This window comes from Camelus ferus, chromosome 29, assembly GCF_009834535.1.
Source record: "Camelus ferus isolate YT-003-E chromosome 29, BCGSAC_Cfer_1.0, whole genome shotgun sequence".
NCBI lineage: Eukaryota > Metazoa > Chordata > Mammalia > Artiodactyla > Camelidae > Camelus > Camelus ferus.
The window spans coordinates 5,834,641-5,859,661 of record NC_045724.1 but is presented as its reverse complement, the minus strand read 5'-3'; positions in this window follow the sequence as shown (position 1 = coordinate 5,859,661).

Here is a 25,021-nt window from a genome sequence, read left to right as displayed (position 1 = left end):
TGCAATTAAAATACTACTTTGGTGACTTTTAGATTCATTTTGATCCTGATGTAGCATGCAATCTTTAAGTTTTTATGTGAGAATATCAATACACAAAAATGAACTATTTCTACCATGAGCCATGTAAATTTTACACTAGAGTAATTCCCAGCATACACAATATTTTCCAGGAAGCTGTGCTTCTAAAGCCATAGATTTAAGCTGTGTGTTCTGTGCAAAATTAAACAGACCAGGATCCTTCTGCTGCAATATTCTACAGTTAAGGACCTTTCCGCTACACATCGATTGGTGTGTTTGCCAGTCGGTCTGTCATTAGCATGTGTATAAGAGATTTTGAGTTAATCATGCTTCTTCTTTCTCTGGACATCCTCCACAGGAGAGAATGGATTTAAGACCTGTTATTAACCTTGTCATTCCCAATTATGAATAAGAAAAATTTCCGAACACCATAATCACATCCTCTTTGTAAATGAGGTTCTTTAGTAACAGATGTTAACATTTAATTCAGCTGTTAAAAACGTTTTTGAAGCCTATTAGAAAAGTGACCCAAATTAATATGAACCAAAATAGTGTTTAATTTCTTGACTTTGGTTACAGAGGGCTGATTTTGTTACCGCAGGGCAGGAAGGAAAAAAGCCTCAATTCTTTGCTTTATCTGAGAAAAAATTTAAACAGAAGACTAAAAGGGTGACATAAACAAAGGATTTTATTAGCAGAGCAAAAGTCAGTAAAGTATAGGACACCTTTGAGATGAAGGTGGGCCAACTTAAGACAGGAAAAAAAAAATGCTGCTCCTTTGTTTCTCCTGCCTCATATCCTGGCTTTAGGGGTGTTCTTGTGACTGATTGACAGCTCATGTCCCTTGAGTGCTCAGGCACCCATCTCTTGTGCATGCTCTTACCCAGGATGCACACAGAAAACCTGCAGTTTTCTCACTACATAACAGCTTCACTGTTTATGCACATGGTAAATACTGTCTTCCAATAACACCCAAGTTAATAGGTGATATGTCATAGCCAAAATAATTCTTGAACTGACACCACCTTAGCCAAAGTCCATGGTCCCTGGGAAACTGTGTACAGATCCACTTTCAGGTTAAATAACCAAACTGTGGTTAAAATGATGAACTGTGGCTCAAGGGAGTAAGGAGTGAGGTTCACTATGTTTGAACATGCCTGCTTTCAGTGAAACCACAGAGACTGAGATGGAAGTTCCTAACACAGAACAGAAGTCCTAGACAGAATATCTGCTCAATAATTAACATTGTAATATTTCTAGACATTTTCTCTGAAAGACAGAATTTAACTTAATTAGATCATCTATTTCTATACTATGTCCCTATCTATCTATCTATCCATCCATCTACCTATCTACCTACCTACCTAAAGAGAGACAATACAGAGGACAGTGAAGAGGATACTAAGAGTGTTCTAAAAATTAATAGAAAATACCATTGAAATTCCCACAGATGAGCACAATTACGTCAAAAAGAAAATTGTGTGCTCACTTCCCTCTTCTTGTCTTTTACTTTATTTGTCAATTAAATTACAAAAACATTTTTAAAAGATAGGTAAATTTCTTACTAAGATGAGAACTGGCCCTACTAATGCACATTATTGACTTTATTATTAGTGTAAGTAGCATTGTACATTGTAGTTTCCTGTGAGGGGTCGCTTGCATAATTTCATAGGTGATGATAAAGTGTAAATAAAATGGAGCTGCATAGTTAGACTTTTGAGATGAAGCTTGTGGCAGGACAAAATCAGAAAAGTCAGAAAAGAGGACAAATATCTGTAATAAATTATAAATGAGTTTATAAATAAATCAGATTCATGTCAAAAGGTTCTAGGTAAAATATTTATTAAACCTTTTTTAAATTTTTAGTGGTTAAGTAATGTTACAGTTTCTGGCACATCTGGGATAGTAATAAAAAAGGCGTTTGGTGATTCTCTTTAGAGCTCTGACAGCACCCTTAGTAGGACTGTGAGCTCAGCAATTTTGAGTGGTTTAGTTTACAATTTATACAAATGCTTAAGTCTTTGTTTCAGAGGAAATGGCTCCCTTGGGGAACTCAAAGATGCCAAGCCAAGCCATTTGGGATTGATAGATTATACTTTCATTCTGAAGAAGTCCAGAGCCTCCTCTTAATTATAAAAATATAATTTCCATCCTTAACCCTGACCCTTCCCTGGACATAAGATATTTGTTAAATGCATGCCCAGCAATTAACAGCCTTATGTCAGCAATCAGAATAAGGTATGGGGGAGAAATAACAGTGCAGCTGTGAATGCTTTTTCCAGAAATAGTGGAACTTCTAATAGGAAAATGAGGACTGCTTCAAAAAATATCTATGCGAGATCTTGCTAGAAAATTGGGATATATACAAAGATGTTCATGTGATTTGTTCTCACGTAGTCAAGATTTTTCATATTTTGAAAACGGGAAGTTTTCTAAAATTCAGAAATTCCAAAATTCAGGAGTAACACACAGTCATTTTTACTATATCCTACTTGTTAGGATCAGTTCATTAAGTCCTGCCCACCCAGGAGCAGATGGAATTGTAAAAAAAAAAAAAGGTGAATACCAGGAGGTCAGGATCATTTGGAAACTTGTCTGCTCAGAACTGTCCTTTTGTTCTTCCCTTTTCCCTGGGAATGAAAAGTGAAATTCTAGCTCTGGCCCACATGAACCTTCATGGTCTTGCCTTCGTGTCTTCCTCCTGCCACCTCTGTGACTACGTCTTTTACTTCCCTTAGTTAACACCACATAAGTTCTGACCTTGTTCTTCAAACATGCCAATCAAGCTACTGCCTCAAGAATTATTCTGTTAATAATTTCTCTGCCTATAAGATTCATTCTCCAATGTCAAATTGCTCACTTCATTTCCTTAAGATTTTACTCAAATGCCACCTTAACAGAGAAATTCTCTCTGATTTCTCTCAATAGAAAAAAAGACCAAAAACACTCTCCATGTCACTTACATTGCTTTTTTTGTTGAATCTAACACAAAAATACACTCTGATTATATACTTCCCAGGAGTAATAACAACTTTTTAATCTTTAGATATCACCCTGGTTCCTTTCTTCTTCTAGTCCCATATGTAAGTGATATTATACAGTGTTTTCCTTTCTCTTTCTGGCTTACTCCACTTAGTATGATGATCTCCAGGTCCATCCATGTTGCTGCATGGCATTATTTATTATTTTTTATGGCTGAGTAGAATTCCATTGAATACACATACCACAACTTATTTATCCAGTCATCTGTTGATGGACATTTAGGTTGTTTCCATGTCTTGGCTATTGCAAATAGTGCTGCTGTGAACATGGAGGTGCATGGATCTTTTCAAATTAGAGTTTCCTCAAATATATGCCCACCAGTGGGATTGCCAGGTCATACAGTAAGTCTGTTTTCAATTTTGTAAGGAATCTCCATTCTGTTTTTCATAATCAAATTACATTCCCACCAAAAGTGTATAAGGGCTCTCTGTCCTCCACACCCTGTCTAGAGTTTATCATTTATGGACATTTTAATGATGGTAATTCTGACTGGTGTGAGGTGATACCTCATTGTAGTTTTGATTTTCAGTTCTCTGATAATTAGTGATATTGAGCATTTTCTCATATCCCTATTCATATGTCTTCAGTGAAAAAATGTTTATTTAGGTCTTCTGCCCATTTTCTGATTGGGTTGTTTGTTCTTTCATTATTTAGTTGTATGAGCTGTTTATATATTCTGGAAATTAAGCCCTTGTTAGTTGCATTGTATGCAAATATTTCCCCCCATTCCATAGGTGGTCTTTTCATTTTATTTACAGTTTCTCTTCCTGTACCAAAGCTTCTAAGTTTAATTAGGTCCCAAATCTTAGCAATATTCTCCTAGGACAGTCTTCTGAGGCAATAGGAATAAAGGCAAGAAGCAAAACAAAAGAAAACAAAACAAAAAAACAAATGGGACCCAATGTGCATTTCTTTCAATTTTTCTGTGAGAAATGCCACCTTATATTGTAAGTGAACATCATGATATTGTGTGTAGTGCCATAGCTGGAAATGGTCATTATCACTGCTAGTGGCTTCACAATGAAATGACTGTAAAAATAAAACTCTATATATTCAAAGTAACTGAAAGGAAAGTAATGTGACATTAAATTAGGGATATGTAACAATTGAGAGCAGGTAATGATCAAGAAACATCTTTTTTTTTTTTTTGCAATTTTACTTGGAATAAAAAAGACCTTGCCTAATCATTGCTTTTAAAAATATACCGTGTGTCTATATTCTTTCAATTCATCAAGCAAGTAATCCTACATTCTAAGTAGTGTAACATGAATTCTGTATATGCTATTTTCCTAAGTTTATTAACTGAATGTCTTATCTAGTTAATGTTTTAAATGCTCACTGATAAATATAAGATTTGATTCAAAAACCCATGTAGATAGAATATAAATCAACTCTCACACAAAATTCAGGTCTGGTTAGAAATGGGAAGACCAGCCTCACCAGGAAAGTGAGACACTTGAAATAAGTAGAAAGACAAGAGAGTAAGATGGCAGACTGAAGTGGATAAACCACTTCTAACTGAAAGCAGCAATTAATCAGTCAAGGGATGGCCAAACTAAACAATATAAACTCAACCAAACTAAAATCAGACACAATCAACCATCATCAGCAAGGGTCAACGTGGGAGTTTTGTTTGTTGGTTGGTTTCGGTCATTTCCCACCACCTCCCAACTATTTACTCTTCTTGAATACATTTACTCCCAGTGAGATAAAATGTTTCTTTTGGGTGTTTCAAGTACATTGTCAGAGTACAAGGTGTTGATTTGAAGAATGAAGTAAGTGGAAAGATGAGGGGAAGGATGTCAAAGCAGAAAGACAGTAAATGATGGAATGTGGAGGGCAGCTCAAGATGTATAAAGGCACAAGTAAAATCCAGAGCAATGGTACCACCATGCACATGTGCAACTGGGAATGGAATCGGTGCTAGGTAGCGTGGTAATTTACATCTTAACCTACTGTATGGACTCAGTTCTAGGAAGTCATTGCAGGCTTTTTATAGGGGACCAAGCAAAGGGACAGTGCACCTTCACATTCCCCAGAATAGTTTCTGATCCTCCTTACTCAAGTTACCCCACGTACAAAATCCTCTGTTTCCTTAAAGCATTTGACAAACACACAAGTCTGTTTTAGACTTTTCCAAATTCTTATTCATTATTTTCAAAGTAAGGCTATCTTTTCAAAATTCTTTGCAAAAGAAAAGAAGATCTTTGAATAGAGAAATATTCAAATCTATATAGAATCACGTGCAAATTATTTTGTTGTTTTACAGACTTACTTTTGTATAGTATACAGAAAATACAAGAAGTCAGTTTCTAAGTCCACGCAAATGCAGCATTTAATAAAATCACTATTATCACCAAGAAAGAATATCTGTTAACCACATTGTCGGGTTTTTTTTTTAACGGGGGCATTTTACCTCCACAAAGAACTGACCCAGGTAGCTAATATATAACAAGTAACCTTGATTTTTTTTCTTTTTTTCTTTTAATCGAGGTATAGTTGATTTACAAGGTTGTGTTAGTTTCCAGTGTACAGCAAAGTGATTCAGTTATATCTATATATTTTTTCAATACTCTTTTCCATTATGGTTTATTACAGGATATTGAATATAGTTCCCTGCGCTACACAGTAAAACCTTGTTGTTACAGGCAAAGTGATTACATTGCAACTGACAAATTTTTATTACTGAAAATATAGTCTTATTCAAACTGGTGACCTTGAGCTGAAAATTCTGTGTATTGTATTACTGATCATAAGAGTTTTCTTGTTTCTTTTCAATCCTTATTTTTAACAAATGTCCTGAAACAGTATAAATTTACCCTAAAGCTATGTACTATTGCTACCATGTCTTTTCTATATTAATATAAATGAAACAAGGCAGACGTTGTATTATTAAGGTTTATTTTGCACATGCTGTCACCTGTCCGTCTTAGGAAGGTTCACTCGGTACTCCATGATGCCAACAATTCTGCTGTCAGCTTACCTCACAGATCTAGGAGTAATGAACACATCAGATACTGACCTCAAGCAACATTCCCCCTGATTTGCCCCCTTTCACAGCACACTTGGGTTATGCCCCATTATGTCCCATTCATTGTCTCGCTCATGGATTTCACACAAAAAAAATGAAGATGTGGGGAGAGGGAGAAATAGAAAAAAAAAATGATGGATTTTCCAGCTATAGAAAAGAATTATTTTCAATAAGGACCAACTATGCTTGAAAAGCAAAATCCATAGGAACTCTTTGTGTAAGAGGCAGATCCCATAGGTCTTTTCAGTCTTCTGTGATCCTAAGATTCATTTACTCTGCTCCTTTCTGAACTAATCCCAAAGATTACAAAAGCTGGTGGCCCAGGCTAATATGTTGTGTGTGTTTGTTTTAAATAGTTGTATCTGCTGCTGCACTCTCATACTGGGGAAGTCAGCCTCACTATAAAAACAAATCCACCATGTAAAAATGATTTTGAGAATTATTAAATTCAGTAACACTTCCTGCATCCGCTTCGTGAAATTGTTATTAAAGCCTTTAAGCATGAGTGTATCTTCTTTGTGAAATATGTGCTTACTATTTTTAGGAGCTAAAATGGTCTGTCTTTTGCTTCTTGTCCTCTCTGTTTCCATTATGCATCTATTTTCCTTGCCTTATTGTTTGTCCCTATGATTCATGATTACCATCCAGGAGTGGAGTATATTAGAAGCCAATAAAATTAGATGATCCATCTTCAAAGTAACATAAATTAGAAAAAAAAATAAGAACATGGTGGCATCAACGAGGTTGTGACTCAAAGCTTTATTTCTCAGTTCTTCATGCTAAAAGTTCTCACGGGCTTTTAATTTTCAGTAGAAGAGCTACCATACTGAACCCAGTGTTAGTCCTGGCCAATTAGAAAAAACTTAGCTCATAAAAATGAACTTCTTATTTTCAAGCACTGTATCTCAAAGCCACTATTATTGCCATAAGGCACAACTTAGTTGTTTAAGACTATTTGTTGTTTTGACTTGTCAACCAGGTATATGAGTTTTATGCAGCTTTTTACCTGTAAGTATTTTTTTTAAATTTTTGGAATTTCTTAAACACATTGTTTTAAGTGTATGTATTATAGTCATGAAACAAAGTGGAATAAATCCACATAAAACATACAAATGGATTCAAAAGTAGATACAACTCTGTTTTACAGAAAAGACAGATCTGAAGAATGAAAAAGCAGTCAGTCTAGGTGACTGAAGTTAAAGTCATGGAAACTAACATGTTGGGTGACTTCTGTTAGAAAGAAAGCCGTGACATTATTTTAGTATTTTAGAGAAAAAAAGAAATAATACTATAATTCCCTTTTTTTAATGAAACTAGTCCAGAACTGAAATATAAACATGGACATTCTAATAAGAAGAAAGAGGAATAAATAGTGGAAAGATAGGAAAAGTTGATCTAAAAGCTATAGAACAGTATTAAAAGTGTAGCATATGTTTGAGTGGAGCCCCAGAAACAGTAAAGAGCAAGAACAAAGCCCCAAAATACAGGAAGAGACAATAGCTAAAAATTTACTAATACTAGTGAAAGGCAATGAATGGCATGCCCAGGATGTTTGTGCAAGTCCAAGCACGATAATTAAAAAGGAAAGTACAACCAGGCACCTAAAGATAAAGATGAAACCTTAAAATAGGCAGAAAAAAAGTAATATATCCATGTACATACTTTATGAAATAGATTATGTGCAAATAGTGAAATAGTTTCTCCAATTTAAGTTCATGCTAGATTTTCACATGATTTGATTCACATCGAGAATGCGGGAGTATCTCCATCCTTGTTTGCTACCAGCTATAATGAAGGAATATGTGGAGTTACCATAAAATGATGCTCTTAGACACTGTCAGTTTCTGTGTAAGAAAAACATTATCCCTCACGCTGGGAGAGGTATAACATCTCATCTGTCACATGTGTTATGAATATACATGGGACCCAAACCTAATATCTCTCTTATCAATCAATATTAGAGGCTGGAAACAGACTCTGTGCCTGAAACTTCCTGGTTAGTTCCACTCTCAGAAAGCACAAGCCAAGGTGGCCGTTTTTGGCATATGTGTCCCTTGCTGGTGATGAGCAACCATGGAAGGTATCATCTCCAATCTTCAGTCAGACCTGCTGTGTCTGCCTCTGTTCATTTTTGAAATAAATCACTGGATGTTTCCCACATTTAAACACCATATATTTAGGAAATAATTAGATACGTTTGCACACCTTGCCAAGAAAAACAGAACCTTGATAAATGTTTCTTCAGTTATTGAATGATTGAGTCCCTATTATCTACTCAGAAAAAGTTACAAATTGTGGGGCAAGTGTAATACAGCTTCTTCAGGCCAGTTTCTATTATCGCGTGACTATGTTACTGCAGTAGCCATCTAATTCTTTCCTCTGCACATGTTATTGCCTCTTCTGATCTTGGCCAAAATAACTTTCAAAATTCAGTTTCGGTTTATGGCTTAATAACTTATAGCTTTAATCTGGTCTTCAAATTTAATCAGCGCCACTAGGCACTGCATCCTGGGGAGAAACGTCAGCAGTTAAGTGATACATGAAACTAGTCACTTCGTCTATGTCTGTCTGTGCCAAGTGGCCTTTCTTCTGGGCAAATCTGTAAGCATGGACCGTGCCACACATTCACTGATCCACCTGAAAACAAGTCTCAGAGACTGAAATCTTCAGCCTTGCCTAAGGCAACACCTCCATCTTTGAACTTTTATTGTGTTGTTTTGTACAGAGCATTCTCTGTACTAATTTGTTATGGCTATAAAGCAATTAGCAAAACAGCTTACATTTATATTTATTTTCCAGTCCACACACTCCTGTCTGCCCCATGTTTTTTATCCTTAAAAATCTATTCCATTCAAGAAATAAGTCATTGGAGAAGTGTGTGTATATATTTATGTATATATTTAATGTGAGAAGGGTACCCGACAGCATTTGGAAAGAAATTGGAAACCATATCAATAAAAATAACCAAATCTGATATAATGCATTCTACTCAAGTAACCACGGTGAGAAAATATTTAAGTCCTAGGTCCTTAGGGAGTCAGGTGTGTAATCTAGCTCCCATGATTGTAACATCAGTATCCACATAATATTAACTTAGAATCTGTAATGATTATGTTTAAACGTTTATAGGTCATATGAAACTGTTACACAACTATAAGATGGGTTAGAAATGACCACCTCTTTAGGAATTCAGGAAATAACCATATGACACTTGCTACCATGAAATAATGCTCACTGGTTTTGATAACCAGGATGTCTAGCATTTAACGTATTTCAAACTCTTGCTATATGTAAACACTGTCAAAATAGATCTACTCTCAGATTTTTCTTTTTTTAATGTGGACTGATAAGGACTGGAGAGGACGTCTGAAAGGTAGGAACCACATCAGCAACATCAATATTTGCACGGAGAAATCCTATGAGCTCAGGGGAAGGGAGAATGTGCTTTGGCTGTGGGTGAAAGGAAGCAGAGGCAGCTTCTGGGAGGTGAGGAAAGGGATGTGGGGAAGGTGGAGCCTCCTGAGGTGGGTGGAGCCTCCTGGAGTGGGTGGAGCCTCCAGGGTAGGGTCTGGAGCAAGCAGGAGATTGGCCCGATCCAGAAAGAGGCTCTAGCCTAGTCTTTCTCCAACTATATGCTTTTTGTGGTTTTCAGGACTCTCCCCCTTTCATACTTCTCTGTCCTGCTCCTCTGAAGCTCAGGATCCCTCAGGACACACAGCTGCTGTCCCTTCACTGCCCGCCAGGGTGCCCGTTCTCCATCTGGTCACTAAGGTCCTTCCTGCCAAAGCATCGGATGTCAACATTTACTACTGTTTTTTTTTTTTTTCTTTCTTTCTTTTAAAGAAAACTACCTTAATCTTTTTTTTTAATTAAAAAATGTTTTAATTGAAATATAGTTGATTTACAATGTGTTAGTTTCTGGTATACCAAAAAGTAATTCAGATACACATATACACACACACCCACACACACACACACACACACATACATATACTTTTTCACTATTGGTTATTACAAGATATTGAATATAGCTCTGTGCTAGACAGTAGGTCCTTGTTGTTTATCTACTTTATATATAGTAGTTTGTATCTGATAATCCCAAACTCCCAATTTATCCCTTCCCCCTTCCACTCTGGTAACTGAGTTTGGAGAACTACTTTCATTCTATTAGTAGTAGGAAAAATTAACTGCTAGTGGGAAAAAAAAAAAAAAAAAAAAAAAAAAAAAGCTCAGTCAGTTGGAGACAAGCAAGAAGTGGAGAGCCACCCAAGCAACTCAGTGGTCCCTGTGGGGGGGTGGGGGCTGGACACAGTGAGGAGAGAGTGCTGTGAGCTGAGCCAGACCCTGTGGCCCAGGCAGGTCAGGTTCTGGCACCTTCTGAAGCTTCTCAGTGTCTCAGGCATGAAACCCAATTCCTACTGCTTGGCCCAGCTCTGGCAAGGGGCTACTGGAGTACTTGGGGGCAGACTTTGTTTCCCTGCAGTTTTTCATTTTTATTTTCATCCTTACAGTCCTGTGGGTAGGATGACACCGGGATGATCATCTCTATTTAGTTGAAGCAGCAGCTGAGGTTCTGAAGTTAAGGCTCTTTTCCTGGTCCAAGACCTCACAGCCTGGGTTTAAATCCAGCTCTCCTGTCTGATAGATCCATTCACTCATTTATCCTTGAAAGCAGGCATTCATCCAGGATGTGTTTCTTTAGCACCTTCTCTATACCATGCCCTCTGCTACGTTACGACCGTGGTGACAGCTGCAAACAGAGAAGACAGAGATCTGCCCCAGTGTGTCACCCAGTCACATTGTGACTGATGTTGCAGTCACCCCATCAGACTGTGAGGGCAGTGGGCAGAGGCCATTGCAGCAACATCAGATTAAAATATATATATATTTTGTGTATGTGTATACATATATATATATACACACATACACACACTCACACGCATACACGCACACATATATTATATACATATATATACACATATATGAATTAAAATGCTTTAATTCAAAAATCAGGAGTGGATGATAAAGTGGGTAGAAAATGAACTATTTAAAACCTGGAATCACTAACTGTTCAGAAACCATGCAGATGGCTCACTGGTGGTGGCCAACAACAGAAAGGGATAATGTAGGTATTTGCATTGTTCTAGCTGCTCCCCAAGTCACCTGTCTCAGAGGAAGCCTGACATCAGATACTGAGCCAGGCTAACGCTGGCACCCTGTATAAGAATATAATCATTAATTAACCAAAAAAGAAAGAAATGAACAAAACCCCAAATTATAGTGATTCCCCCAACTTTCAAGGTAAAGTCTTGAATACGTGTTATTTATCTTCAGCTCTCTTCTTCTATCTCTACTTCCAGTGAACTCTACCTTGAACACCAGGCTTCCATCAGGAAAATGCTATTTGCAATTCACTGGGAGTGTCCAACTTCCTCTTATTTCCCTTGGCATATGCATAGGGTTTGGTTATGTCCTTCAGATGTCCTCCCATGGAAATAAATTTTATGGGTATTGCAGCAGTGGATTAAAATTACCCATTTGTTGTATATCTTCTCCACAAGACTACCTTTCATGATGGAAGAAAGGCTGGAAAACCTTTTATTTTCTCCCCATCATTTAGTATAGATCTGGAGTGTTATAGGCACTTGGATATTTATGAAATGGTAAAGATGAGGTATATGAAGTAGTAAACTGTAGATCTCCTGAGCAGTTGTTTGACTACATACCATGTTACAAATACTGAAAGGATGACATGGGAAGTTAATGTGAGTGGGATACAACATCCCAAGATATTGACAATAGAAGAAACTTTCTTCTTGAATGCTTGTCTCTGAAACAAAGATTCAAGATGCATTAATAGAAAGAGGACTGTAGTGGTATGGTATTTCTAATAGAAGATATTTTTCAGTATTGGAGAAAGTGAATTCTTGTTGACCTAGTAATAATAAACTTTCCATCTGGAAAGTGACAGGAGTGGATTGCACAGAATCTCTGCTTCCAAAGAAGAAAGTAACCTGTTTATCCAGCACGCCTCACCCTTTTGTTCCCAGCTTCCATGAATTTATGGGCATAAACAAGCTCTCATAGTAAGAATTTTATAACACTTTTGGCAATGGATTCTACAGATTTAATATTTGTCCTGTTAGCACTCTTACATACTTGCTACTGAATATATTAATACTTTTCAACATTTTAGATCTGATTAAACTATCAGGTACATTAGGATATTCCCCTGCATGTTTTCATAGACAAAATAAAGCAAAACAAAACAACAGATCAACCAAGTGAATAAAGACATTTCTTGGCATGTTGGGAGTTGGTGATATGATATGTGAGGACAAAGCTAATGTCAGTAAATACAGAATCTTAAGGGATCATATGTCAAGAGTAAGTACTCTATAAGAGTTGGTATAAACACAAGCTAAAAAAATTACATATAGATTTAAAACCTTAGCCTTATTTTTCCTTTCTTCCACCAAAAAGTAAATGGAGTACACTGGGAAAGCTCTCTTAAGGATAGATCAAAGATAGTATATTTTAAGTGTGTAATTTAATAAGATGTGCTTTTTAAATCATAAATTCCGTAGAATAAAATTTAGATTAGTCAAGTTGTTTTAACGTTAACATTTACCTGTTTATTGGGAGGGGGGTTATTCTTAATATGGATTACAGATAAGAATAAACTAAGGATAGGAAATCCTTAGAACATACAGTTTAATCCAGTTGTTGAGATAACTTCCTAGTCCACCAGAGAGTATATAAAGTAAGTCATTCCAGGATAGAGAATCTCTTTCTCTGCTTGATTTATGATTTTTTTTTATCAACCTTATCATTCTTCTAAATTGTGATTCTTGTAAAACCATCATAAGTCTAATAAGCCTATGTACGGCTGTAACTGCACTGGTTACAAAGCCCATATCAGAGAATTGATTCGGCCCTTGGGTTATCACATTTTAAATGAGGCAATAAAATATGGCACAAACGGATGTGGGGAGAGAGGTATAAACAATGTAGAGAAGGGTCTGAAAACCATGTCAGTTCAGGCACGCTAGACATATAACTTGGTGACAGAAAACAAAGAAAGGAAAATTGATGTCTTCTAATCACTGAAGTTTTGTGTTATGGAAAAAGGAATAAATTATCACATGCAGCTCTGAAATGGCGAGACAGGTTAAGCTCCTCATTAAAGATAAATATAAAGAGCATTTCTTTAATAATTGATGCCACAAATGGGCTCAGTGGCTAACGATATGGTCTCTGGAAATGCACTGCCTGGGTTTGTACATTTTCTGTGCATCCTGATTTTTCAGTCATGGAACAGACAAGTATTTTCATAGCTTTCTGTCCATAAAATTGGCAATGGCAGTAAGTACCAAGTCAGAGAGTTGGTATTTGGATAAATGAGAGAATGTTTATAAAACATTTATAAAAGCATTTGTATGTAGAGCTGTTAAATATTACTATCATCACTGAACTGATGACTTTGTAATGTAATAAAAGCCATATCACAGTAAGAAGAAAAATAGATGTAATATAGAGGAAACTACTACCATAGCTAAGAGAATTGAACCATGTGATCTCAAAGATAATCAAAAATCAAAGCATGTATTGTTCTCTGGGCAAATGTTCTAAATAAAAGCATTGCCTTTGGTTGAATAGAAAATATATAATATATATGGCAATATATGGACTTATATTAGTTATTAAGGTAGACATAATTCAAAAAGTTTCCAGTTTAAAGAAATGGGTAGAATAAATATTAGTGGGATTTATAAATTTTTCCTTAATTACATGTAAATGTGAGAGGGGAAAAAACACAATGTTCTGATTTATAATACGTCCTTACATACTTGTTGACTTATTGAATATTATGAGATAAATTGGAAGAGGCACAGCTTTGCAGTTAACTTCTCTTTTTATCTCCAGTAGTAGTAGTGTAATATCTGTTTTTTTTTTTCCCTCTCTATCTGAATTCTGAAACAATAGGGCAATACTGCTCGCAGTTAGGATCTAGACATTTTACATTGAAGTCAGTGTGAGGCTCAATAACCTTATTGAGAGAAAACAGCCAGAAATAAATTGTTACAAAACCAATTTCCACAAGGAAAAGCCATCAAGTTACTATGTAGCAAAGCAAACTCAAAATGCCAATGCAATGTTCTATCCCCATTGTACCTTTAGTTTGCTGTTTCTGTAAGTTGTTTATTCACCTAATTGAAAGCTTGCAAGCTAATACTTGATCCCAGTCCATTTTGTTCTTACCCGAGAAAATGAAATTCCACTTTATTTTTAATTCCACTTATAAAATCCACTACGCAAACATTTTTGAAATTGAAAGTTCTGTCAAAAAAAAAAAAAAAACAACTATTAAGAAAAACACATGAAAGTGTGTAGGACTCTGTATAATTCTGTGAGATAAAATTTAAATAAAAAATGCAATTCTTCAGGTCCTACACATATTTGTAAGCTGCCATTTGTCAGTTTATTCAAACTGATGAAAAGAGTGGAAACATTTCAGATTGGCATATATTATTAGATATTTGAAAATCTAAACAAAACAAAATAATACCTGAACGTGTGATCTCTTTTTTCCCCTTGCTATTGGAATTACTGAGGTCTCAAGTAGGCAACTACAGTATTTCTTGTACAAACTTTAGAAAAACAGTCACACACAAACACTTGAGAAACAACATAAAATGCAAATTTGTTCAGGCTTTTCTTACCAGGGAAAGAATAAGCCAAATTATTGATTCATGCGCAGTGTTCTTACCTTTGCAGAATATCAGTTGTTTTCATCCAGTATTAATGTGGTCTATTAAAGAGCTTTTATTTCCACTTTAATAAATCTTTCCAAAGGGAACATGTATGTTTTAGGAGGTAAAACAACAGTATTCTGCAAATTACTGTGTGAAAAATATTTCCTGATAAAAAATATTTAAATCAGAAAAGGTATAATTGTTTAGCTAATCAGCTTTGACAATAAAAAAGATCAGCATTAATTATAGCCTAGACTTCTGGGCAATAAATGACGTTTCCATTAATGGTAATGGGAATTTTCTGTTTTAATTTTCATTGCTCTGAAAATACATTCTTATATAGAGGCCATGTTTCATTTTATTATGATCCCTACGTGGTTTTTTTTTTTTTGCTTTTAATATCATGAATCAAGAATATTTAGACCTTGGTAATATAATTCAGCCTAAGAAATTAAAAGACTTATTTTCTATCACAACATTAGTGAATAAAGAAGAAAGATAAAATGCTGGCAAAATATTCAATGCTTTTCAGACACACATGCACACTCTTGCAATTGTACAGAATGAAAATTAGTTTCAAGTTATTGTTTGTAACCATAGTAAATGAGTTAGCACAGTTAAAAAGGCAATTCAGTATATATATACATATATATGTATATGCATATATCTAATCTATTTCTATCTTTAAAAGCAAAAGCATACATAATAAATCCCACATACCTCATATATATATGAAACCTCTAATTTGGCTGTTTCACATTGAACCAAATAAATCATTACATTGTTTTTGTATCATCTACTCCCAGCCCATTATTGATATTATTTCTTACTTTGAATTTCACAGGACACTAGCAACATGGTTTCTTTTACATGGAGTTAGAAAGCCCTTGTTTCAACTGCTGCTGAGATGGTGGATGGAGGTACGTTTTATTTTAGAAGAAAATAATTTATCAGAAATAACATGCTGTGCTATGAGCTCTGTGAGGGCAGGTACATTATGCTATTCCCAGTTTGTCTGTCAGTTTTCTTAAATTTATATTCTCATTTTATTAACACATTCTGAGCTATAATTTCCTTGGAAGCAGGGAGTATATCTTTCTCATACATTCTGGTATCTCTACCCCGTGGGTGCCACACTTTTAGTCATCTATTCATTCAGCAAATATTTCAGTGCCTCGGAACTTCGGGTATGGGTTTAAAGCAATGAATAAGACACACGTGGTCTCTTCCCCTATGTATTCTAGAAGGTAAAAAGAATCTGTTTTTTTTTTTCTTTTTTTGAATGAACCAATATAATTTCTCTTTGTGTAACCCAACAATGAAGAGAGGATGGCATTATAATATTATTGACACAAATAATCAACAAGCAATCTATATTAAGGAATAGAAGATAGTTTTATTTGAATCAAACTGAGCATATAGTCCTTGAGACACAAATCAAAGAAGAACTTGAACTGTGTTCTGCCAGACTACAAAATGGGGAAGGCGTATATAGGCAAAAACCACAGTTACACAAGTTGTTTTTCAATAATTAGCATTGAAGCTGGCGAGAAGTAAGGGTGCTTGTTAAGCAGGAATTGGTTGGGATCTGAAATGGGTGTATAGCTACAAGGGGAGATCTTGAGACCATCAGGTACAGCTGGCAGCTGCTGCCTGACTTTGTTTTGAGAATGATTAGTGGCGGCTTTGAGTCTGAGACTGTTCAGAAAATTCAAGTTCTCAGGTTTCAGGAATGTGTCTGAAATCACATCCACTATGGCCACCTGGCTCCGTTTTGGATGTCTGGACCAGTTTTTACATCTTCTCAAAATGAAGAACAAACATCCAGCATGACAGGGTTATATTCCTTCAAGGATTCAAGACAGATTAGCACACACCCAGCTAGTCAGCATGATCCTCAGTGTCTGGAAGGGAATGTCATATTTGAAGGACAAATTGGTGTCATAGGAAGGGGAGGCATTTATCTTTATCTTCAAAGTGGACATTCAAGCAATCTGGTAAATGCATTCTTTTTTAATGGTTAAAGCAGATGTGCAGTGTATGTTTGACAAGTGATAAGATGGGCTATTGTAGTTGGCATAAAATTCAAGCCAAATCATGTATAAGCCAAGATGACTTCCCCATAGCTTCACATGTGAAAGTTCCTTCCATGAACACACATGCCATCGATGAGGAAACTGAAGCACAGGCAAGTTCTAAACTTCACCCAAGGCCACAGATTGGATGGGTGTGAATCATCGGCATCCAGTCACTAAAGGCACACTCTCTCATTTTTTTTTTTTTTGATAGTTAAATTGATTACCCTGCCCCTGAATCGTTACTTTGTTTGAGGTTTCTTTACAAATTTAATTTTAAAGTTTATTGGTACTTAATATAAATTTATGAAATAATAATCCCAAAAGCTTCAGAAGGATGGCTGCTTTCCTGGACATCAAAGGCCATGGCAAGACACAGGGTCATCAGAACAGCACTGTTCAATTTCCAGTCACTTTATTGCCTTCATGACCTGCAGCAAGTCACCAAATTTTGCCTATGTTTATAATATGCATGTTGAATTAGAGGGTTTCTAAAGTCTTTTTTAACTCTACAGAACTATATACGTAACTGCATTAAATGGTAAATATATATATACATATATTTGACAATATACAATCATACTTTTTTTAGTGGCATCTGGAGAAGACGTATTCTATCTTAAGGATTTTTGGATAGTTGAAATTCTCCTGATCAATTATTAATGCTTTAATTTATGGAAATCTTAAATGTACTTATTGTTTTTGTGCTTTTCTGTGATTTGTTAGACTCATTATTATAAACATATGCTATTGAAAACTACCTGAAATAACCTAGGCTTGCTTTGTTTTGTTAGTGTTTGTTGTTTTTTAATTTTGGCATATTTTCAATATTAAGCCATTGCTTTTTACAACTGTCTGCCTTCTCTAGTAACATGTCTATCTTGATAATTTTCTCCTTATCTTTTGAGTTTGATTTTGAAAAAAGAAGATAGCTTTATTTCTTGAATTGTACCTTTTGCAAAAAGAAATTAGATAAAATTCTGACAAGGGGGAAGGTATAGCTCAAGAGGTAGAGCATTTGTTTAACATGTATGAGGTCCTGGGTTCAATCCTCAGTACCTCTAAAAATAAACCTAATCACTCCCTGCTAAAAAAATTCATTAAAAAATATAATACTAAATAAATATTTTAAAAATTCTGACATAACTGTAGACCTTCTCTGTAGAAAAAAACTGAAGAATATCCACTCATATCCTTTCTTACCTATAGAATACATCCCCCTATGTTTTATGCTACATTTTAGGAGACTGAGACCTTCAATTTATTAGAATCTTTATTGGAAACTAGTTTATAAAAAAACTTTTAACAAATGTTAATTGAATCTTTGGATTATTCATGTATGCATAGGTATTAGTGCTCTGAACATAGCAATTTACATATTTAAAACAAAAATGGAAAAAAGGAAACAGCTGACATCTATAAGATTGAAGCCTGATGTTACTATAGTATAGAAGCTACATGTAGAACCTCATTATTCATTTTCTTTGTCACTTACAAAGCACTCATTGCCATGAAGATAATCTACAGTTGCTTATTTCACATTCATAGTGTCACTAAATGCAAGTGTAATTTTAAATTGTGAGGAATATCATGGTGATTCCTTGCTTATGTTTCCTAAGTTAAACGGGGCTCATAAAATACAAAACTGAATAATTTTTAAACATGATGGGAACAGCCTCAGCTCTACAGCTTGTTGAATTACCCCCTCCACATATGAGGAAGTCAAATTTGGAAAAGATGATATAAGTTTGTATGTGTGAGTGCTTATGAAACACAATGACGAATTTAAATACATTTCAACTTTAGGTGCTTTTCAATATATACTCACTACTGTTCTTATTGCTGTCCATCATGTGTGCATCTTCATTTTTATTTTTTGAAGAAAACTTTTTCTAAAAAACTGAACATATATATATATATCTTTATAAATTCTATATTTTCCAAGTTCCTTCATATCAAAATTATTATGAAAAATCAAATTTAATTTTATAGGTTTGCTAGAAACACTATAGCACCATAATTTCAGAATTCACCATGCTAGTTGTTCATAAAAATAAACAGAATTTTCTGAACCTATTTGCTTTTAAGGGAGCTACTTAACTGAATATGACAATACAGGAGTGAAATAAAATTCCTTCCTGACCTAACATTGTTAAAATATCAAAGCACAATATTTCATAGCCTTTGCCTTCTTTTCATTAAATCTAACTATAGGTTTTATTGACCATAAAACTATGTAACCCTTCTTAAAAGCTAGCCGTGTAAGCTCTTGGAATGGTTTCCTTCATTTCATTGCTTAAACAGTCTATGTGATTTTTACATCTTCTCAGAAATAGCCTTGGAATAATAGAGTAAGTGGAGGTTATTTCCTTTCAGAGTCCACATGCTATATGCTAATGTATTTATATATAATTAAATAAAATCATTTTCATTTGTGCATCTGCTTCTTAACATATTTTCTTAATGGGCATCAATACGATCAAATATTCATACTTATTTTTCAAATCACAATAAAAATGTAAAGTTTTTCTACACTGTAAATATATAACAGGTATTCATAATTATATGCATATAATCATATATATGCAATAATAATATTATTCTAGCTTATCATATTGAAAATACACCACCAGTTTGAAAAAAACATTTTCAATAAATCCCTTTGCCCTGTGAATTGAAAGAAGCATATTCATTTTCATACACTTAAAAAAATTAACCCATTTTAATTTGAATCTATACATAGTAGCTTTTAATTTATAAATGCTTTTACATTATTTACATTATCTTTATATTATAAATTTTCTTATGACAAGCAGCAGACCATTTCAAAGACAGTGCGTATAAGATCAGCTCCGAATTTTAGATGTGTACAAAAGGAGGGAAATGTTTATGAAGTCTTTTTTCCTAAATTTATTCAGTTTGCTTATCAGAGGATTAGATGAAGCGTCAAAAATGAAATCATAATCAGTCAATCTAGGGAATTTTCTTAGTTCTAAACAATATAGGATTGGTCAAAGGGAAGATTGAAACTTCATACTATAAAGTTCAAGGATTATCTGTGGATATCATATAGTCAGTGAAATTCTTGCATCCTATGGGTATAGGTTATTACAGTTTCAGTATATAAAGTGAGATTTCCTGCATAATAAACCAGAGCCCAGATCCCAGTAATATGAGAAATATACATAGCAGGCCATTTCCCCCTAAATGCCTAAATAAATTGATCTGTAGTTGAAGGTAAAAAGTAAAGCTACTCCTCCTTGCACGTTGGTCTGGTAACCATTTCTGGTACCCATCAACCATGTCATAAGATAGTTATAAATGGTCTGTGAGAGCACAATAACACATCGGTGATGGATTTGGAGTGGCTATCTTCCAAACTGCCTTCAGTCCCTTGTTGACCCCAATTCCTGAATCCCTACACCCTAACTTTATATATATATTTATTTTTTCCAATCTTCATTCGCCATCATCATTTAGGAAATAGGGTGTTACACATAGTTTTTATTGCTGCAATACCTAAAGATTTTTTTAATGTAGAAGATTATTTTACAAATCTTGCAAAGTGAATGTAATATAAATATAAAAGAAGATAGTATATTTTTGATATAAAAATTTTAGAAGATAAAGTAAAAGAGATTAATTCAAATCAGCAAATGACTGAAATCCCAAAGGGCCTGACTTAATCTCACCGAGTGCACAATGTCTAGGTAGAAATGAACTTAATGTATTAGCATTTTTGCCTGTGATACTGGGCAAATAAACATTAGCTCTCATATCCTGAACTTGCATGCTCATTCTCTGCTTTTATGGGTTGAACTGCATCCCTGCTAAAGTCATATGTTGACATCCTAACCCCTGGTACCTCAGAATGTGGCTGTATTTGGAGACAGGGTCTTTAAAGAGGTAACTGAGGTTAAATGAGGTCATTAGGGAGGACCTTAATCCAATAACTATTGATAGGAAGGAAGATTAGGACACGTCCACACACCTAGGGAAGACCATGTGATGCCATCAAAGGAAGACGTCCATGTACAACCAAGGAGAAAGGCCAGTTCCTCAGCAGAAGCCAACGTTGTTTACACCTCCATGTTGAACTTCTGGCCTCCAGAAATATGGGGAAATAAATTTCAATTTTTTAATCCACCCAGTATATGGTAATTTGTGATGGCACTCCTAACACACTAGCACATCTGATTAATTATTTTCCTCTTGGAAATACATTTTATTATATCAATCTTAATTCATATAGTGTTTTACTCTAAGCTCTTTGAGTCTGGCATCAGGTCATTGGTTTTCTTACACCATCATTTGTCTCTGCAGAATTGTATGATCTTATGTAGATTTTGGGACCCCAGATCCTTTTTAAAATTAGTACTGACTGTTACCAGAGTCATTTTTACTGTCACTGTTACCAGAATCATTTTATCGCAACAGCCCTTATAGAATATGGACAGTATGATCTCTACTCTTGTGGCAAATATAAAATGAGAAACACAGCATTATGTCCTTTATTATGAAAGACACGATCTTAGTAGGTAAAAGCTACCATACTCTAACCATCCATCACAATCTGGGTTTTCTTGCACCTTGTTCGAGACTTGGAAACCATTTCCCTTTTCTATGCCTCAAACTCTGTCGTTTCCAGTCATTTTAGTTTGTTGATAATTTCTGGAAAGAACATGTTGGTGGTATGTCAACTGTAGTAATTTCATCCCTTTATGTGGCAGATATAAGGTCAGTCATATCTTATTGCTTCAATTGGGTGAAACAACAGTCTATAACAGTAACATAACGTCACTAAAAGAACTAAAAGCTCTTTTCCCTAAAATGGAAATTGTAAATTTTAGAATGACAGACTTTATTTGGAGTTCTTAGAATATCTACCTAAATTATTTAAATATTTATTCAATATGTGTTAATATTTCAAAAATAAATCTCTACTATACGCTAATGATTACAGTAATGTAAAAGCAACTTGAAGACCACATACGGCTATCAAAACAAAAAAAAACTAGATTGACAAGATATTTTGAGGAGAAACATGAAGAAAATATAAATATTATGTGAATAGTGATTTATGATGGGCCAGGTAAACAAAAACATAAGTCAAATCAAAAGTAATTGTGAGATTTTTCACCTCTTGGAACTTAAAAATTAACAAAAGAACTAGGCTGGATCTCCAGTTCTTAGATCAAAGGCATCTTATTGGAAAAAAATGCCTTTGGATTAGAATTTTAAAGATTGTATTTAAAATAGACTCTCACTTCCCCTCACTGTGGGATGAAAAAAAAATACATATATCCTCAACTTTCGATTCATCAGTTCCTTGGCAAATAGTTACCAATTGTCCAAAATGAAGAATTGTTTGAAAACTGTAACTAGCAAATGAGGTAAAGATCATGGTCCCTACCCTTGAGAGGCTGTTTAGTCTCAGAAAACTCCTTTGCTTGCTGTCACAGAACAAAGCAAGGTGGGATGAGTAATAAATTTTTAAAGAAAACAGAGGCATTTATATTGAGATTTTTACTTTCTTTACACACTCAAATAATCTTTCAGAAATAATATCCACATATGTAGTCTTTCATATATATTATATAAACATGGAAAAGGCTTAAGGTAAGAGTATTATATTTTGGGTATGAGTCTGCTGAGTATTTTTTGTCTAAATTTAGCAATTATTCTTTGGAAAACCAATTTTTCTGAAGTGATTTGGGGAAAAAAAAACTATAATTTGCTGCAAAAAAAGGTTAATCTGTTGATGTTAGCATTTAACCAAAAAGAATGCCTTTTTTTTTTTTTTTTTTTTCCTTACTGGAGCTTATGTTTGTTACCTTTCTGTTTAAGAGTTTAGCAGTAACAAGAAAACTTCCTAGCTATTTGCATTGCTCTGTTTGGTACTCACACTAAAATGGTTAGATATTTACAGCTATTCATCTTAGGAATGCTGTTTAAAATGTGAAAGGAATAGAACTGGTTGAGAAAAAAAAAGCATTAAACACAGCAGTTCTTAGATTGAAATCTATGACTCCAAGTACTTAAATTGAAATAACTGTATTTTCTGACACTAGGAAGCTCAGTTGAAGCTTCTGTCTTTGACTTTTCCTCCCTCAGCAGGTACTCACCCCAAAGAACATTCTTTTCAATTGCCCTTTTTAAGTGCACCTATAAATCAACATTACAAGAAATGTCTTCAATGTATATAGAAAAACAGTGTGTATGAGTGGTATACAGTGATTTGAAGCTTTTCTATTGCCCTCAGATCTTTCATATAAAGGCTACCAACGAAAGTAGTGTCTTTATTCATTGTCTTAAGTGCAAAAATTATTGATTTACTTAGAGGATTATTTGTTAAGAGCAACAAACTACACAGATATATTTTCTCTTCCTATCTACCCAATTTGAGATTTGCCGAAAGCTTAGATTTTGATTACAATTTAGAGATGTCTGTTCCCTTACCTTCTCAATAATTGAAATTTTGGAGGTTTACTGTAAACACATTACATCAAAGCCTGGAAAGTCCTTTGTTAAAAAAAGAATCAATTTTATTGAAATGGAATTCTGTAAACAAAATGCAAGAGCAATCGACCAGTTTAATGGGCTGTTGGTAGCTATATTCTTTACCCCTTATTAAAGTCAAGAAAAACTGTTGGAAATTAGAATGTTATCCTCTGTTATCTGCTTGGATGCATCAGAATATGGAAGTCACGTTTGATCTGTATGCACCCCTCCTCAGAGTAATGTTTTAAATACTCGATTATAATAAAGAAATTGCAAAAGACTCCATTTTACTATTTAATGACCAGGTCCACTAAATGCAAAGCAAAGTAACAATTTTGGTAATGTCTTAGAGGTTTAACCAAACAGATCATATTGGATATTAGGACTTAATAAATTTGATTTAATTTCAATCATAAATATAAATTTTAAAAAATTTCTTGTATGTTTATATTCATCAGTTTCCAGAAATTTTAGTAATCGATTTCTCCTTTCTTAATGAGAATCCTTTTTACATTTATGTTAGCTTTAGGGCCAGATATACTAGACAAGGAAGAATATCTCAAAATTAAATAATTAATAATTAAACTAAGATACAGACATAAGTAGAACAGCAATCCTAATAAATAAAGAAAATTTTAAAAAGTGCGTTATCAGCCAATTTACTAAACTGGTCAGTTACAGCTTAACTTTACTGGTCTCTCTGGGATGTAGTGTATCAAAATGTGCCTCAGAGTTACCCCACCAACTCTATCAGTGATGGAAAATTCTTATTGACGGGGAAGGTAGGACATTAATTCTCAGACGCTTCTATTCTGCTAAGCCCTCAGGCAGAGCAGAACCCTTCAGCCAGAGGAAGTTCCAGGAAACTGATGACAGTGCTGGCAGTTAAAGAAGGGGGAGGGTACTAAGATGATAAAAGTTAAAGAGAAGGCATGGATCGCAGCTGGATATATGTGGACAGGTTTTGTGTTACAAGACAAAATCTTCATACTGAAGAAAATCTTGGAAATACTACCAGATATGTCCCTTAAAAATTGTAGCTTACACATATGGAAATGCATGTGAATGCACTGCTAAGATATATTCTTTGAATAGAGCTTTATATCCCTGGGCACCTAATCAGAGCTCACTAAAATAATTTATCTGGTTGAATTATTGAGTCAACAGTAATACTATTATACCTTACATGTATAATATTTCACATTTTATAGAGGCTGTTCTTATACATAATCTCATTTTAATTTGAAACACAAGAACACATGAACATGACATCGATACTTGTCCGATAGTTACTTCATTTAGCTTTCTGCCTGTAAGCAGAGATTTATCAAAATCATCACTGACATAAGAAAACACAAATGCACACACAAACCTGAGTATTCATTAGCACTATACTGACTATTTGGTGTTCTGTTATCACACTAAGGCTAAATCGATGACATTCAAACTTTGCTTGGCTGTTCTATATAACAAGTGTGTACTAAAAATAAACACAGTTTTTGTTCTATGAAAATTCTCAGTGATTTTGCATGGGACATTTGGAGGTATCTGACTGCAATAAATACTTTTCCAGGTACTATTTTCATGAATTTGTTATC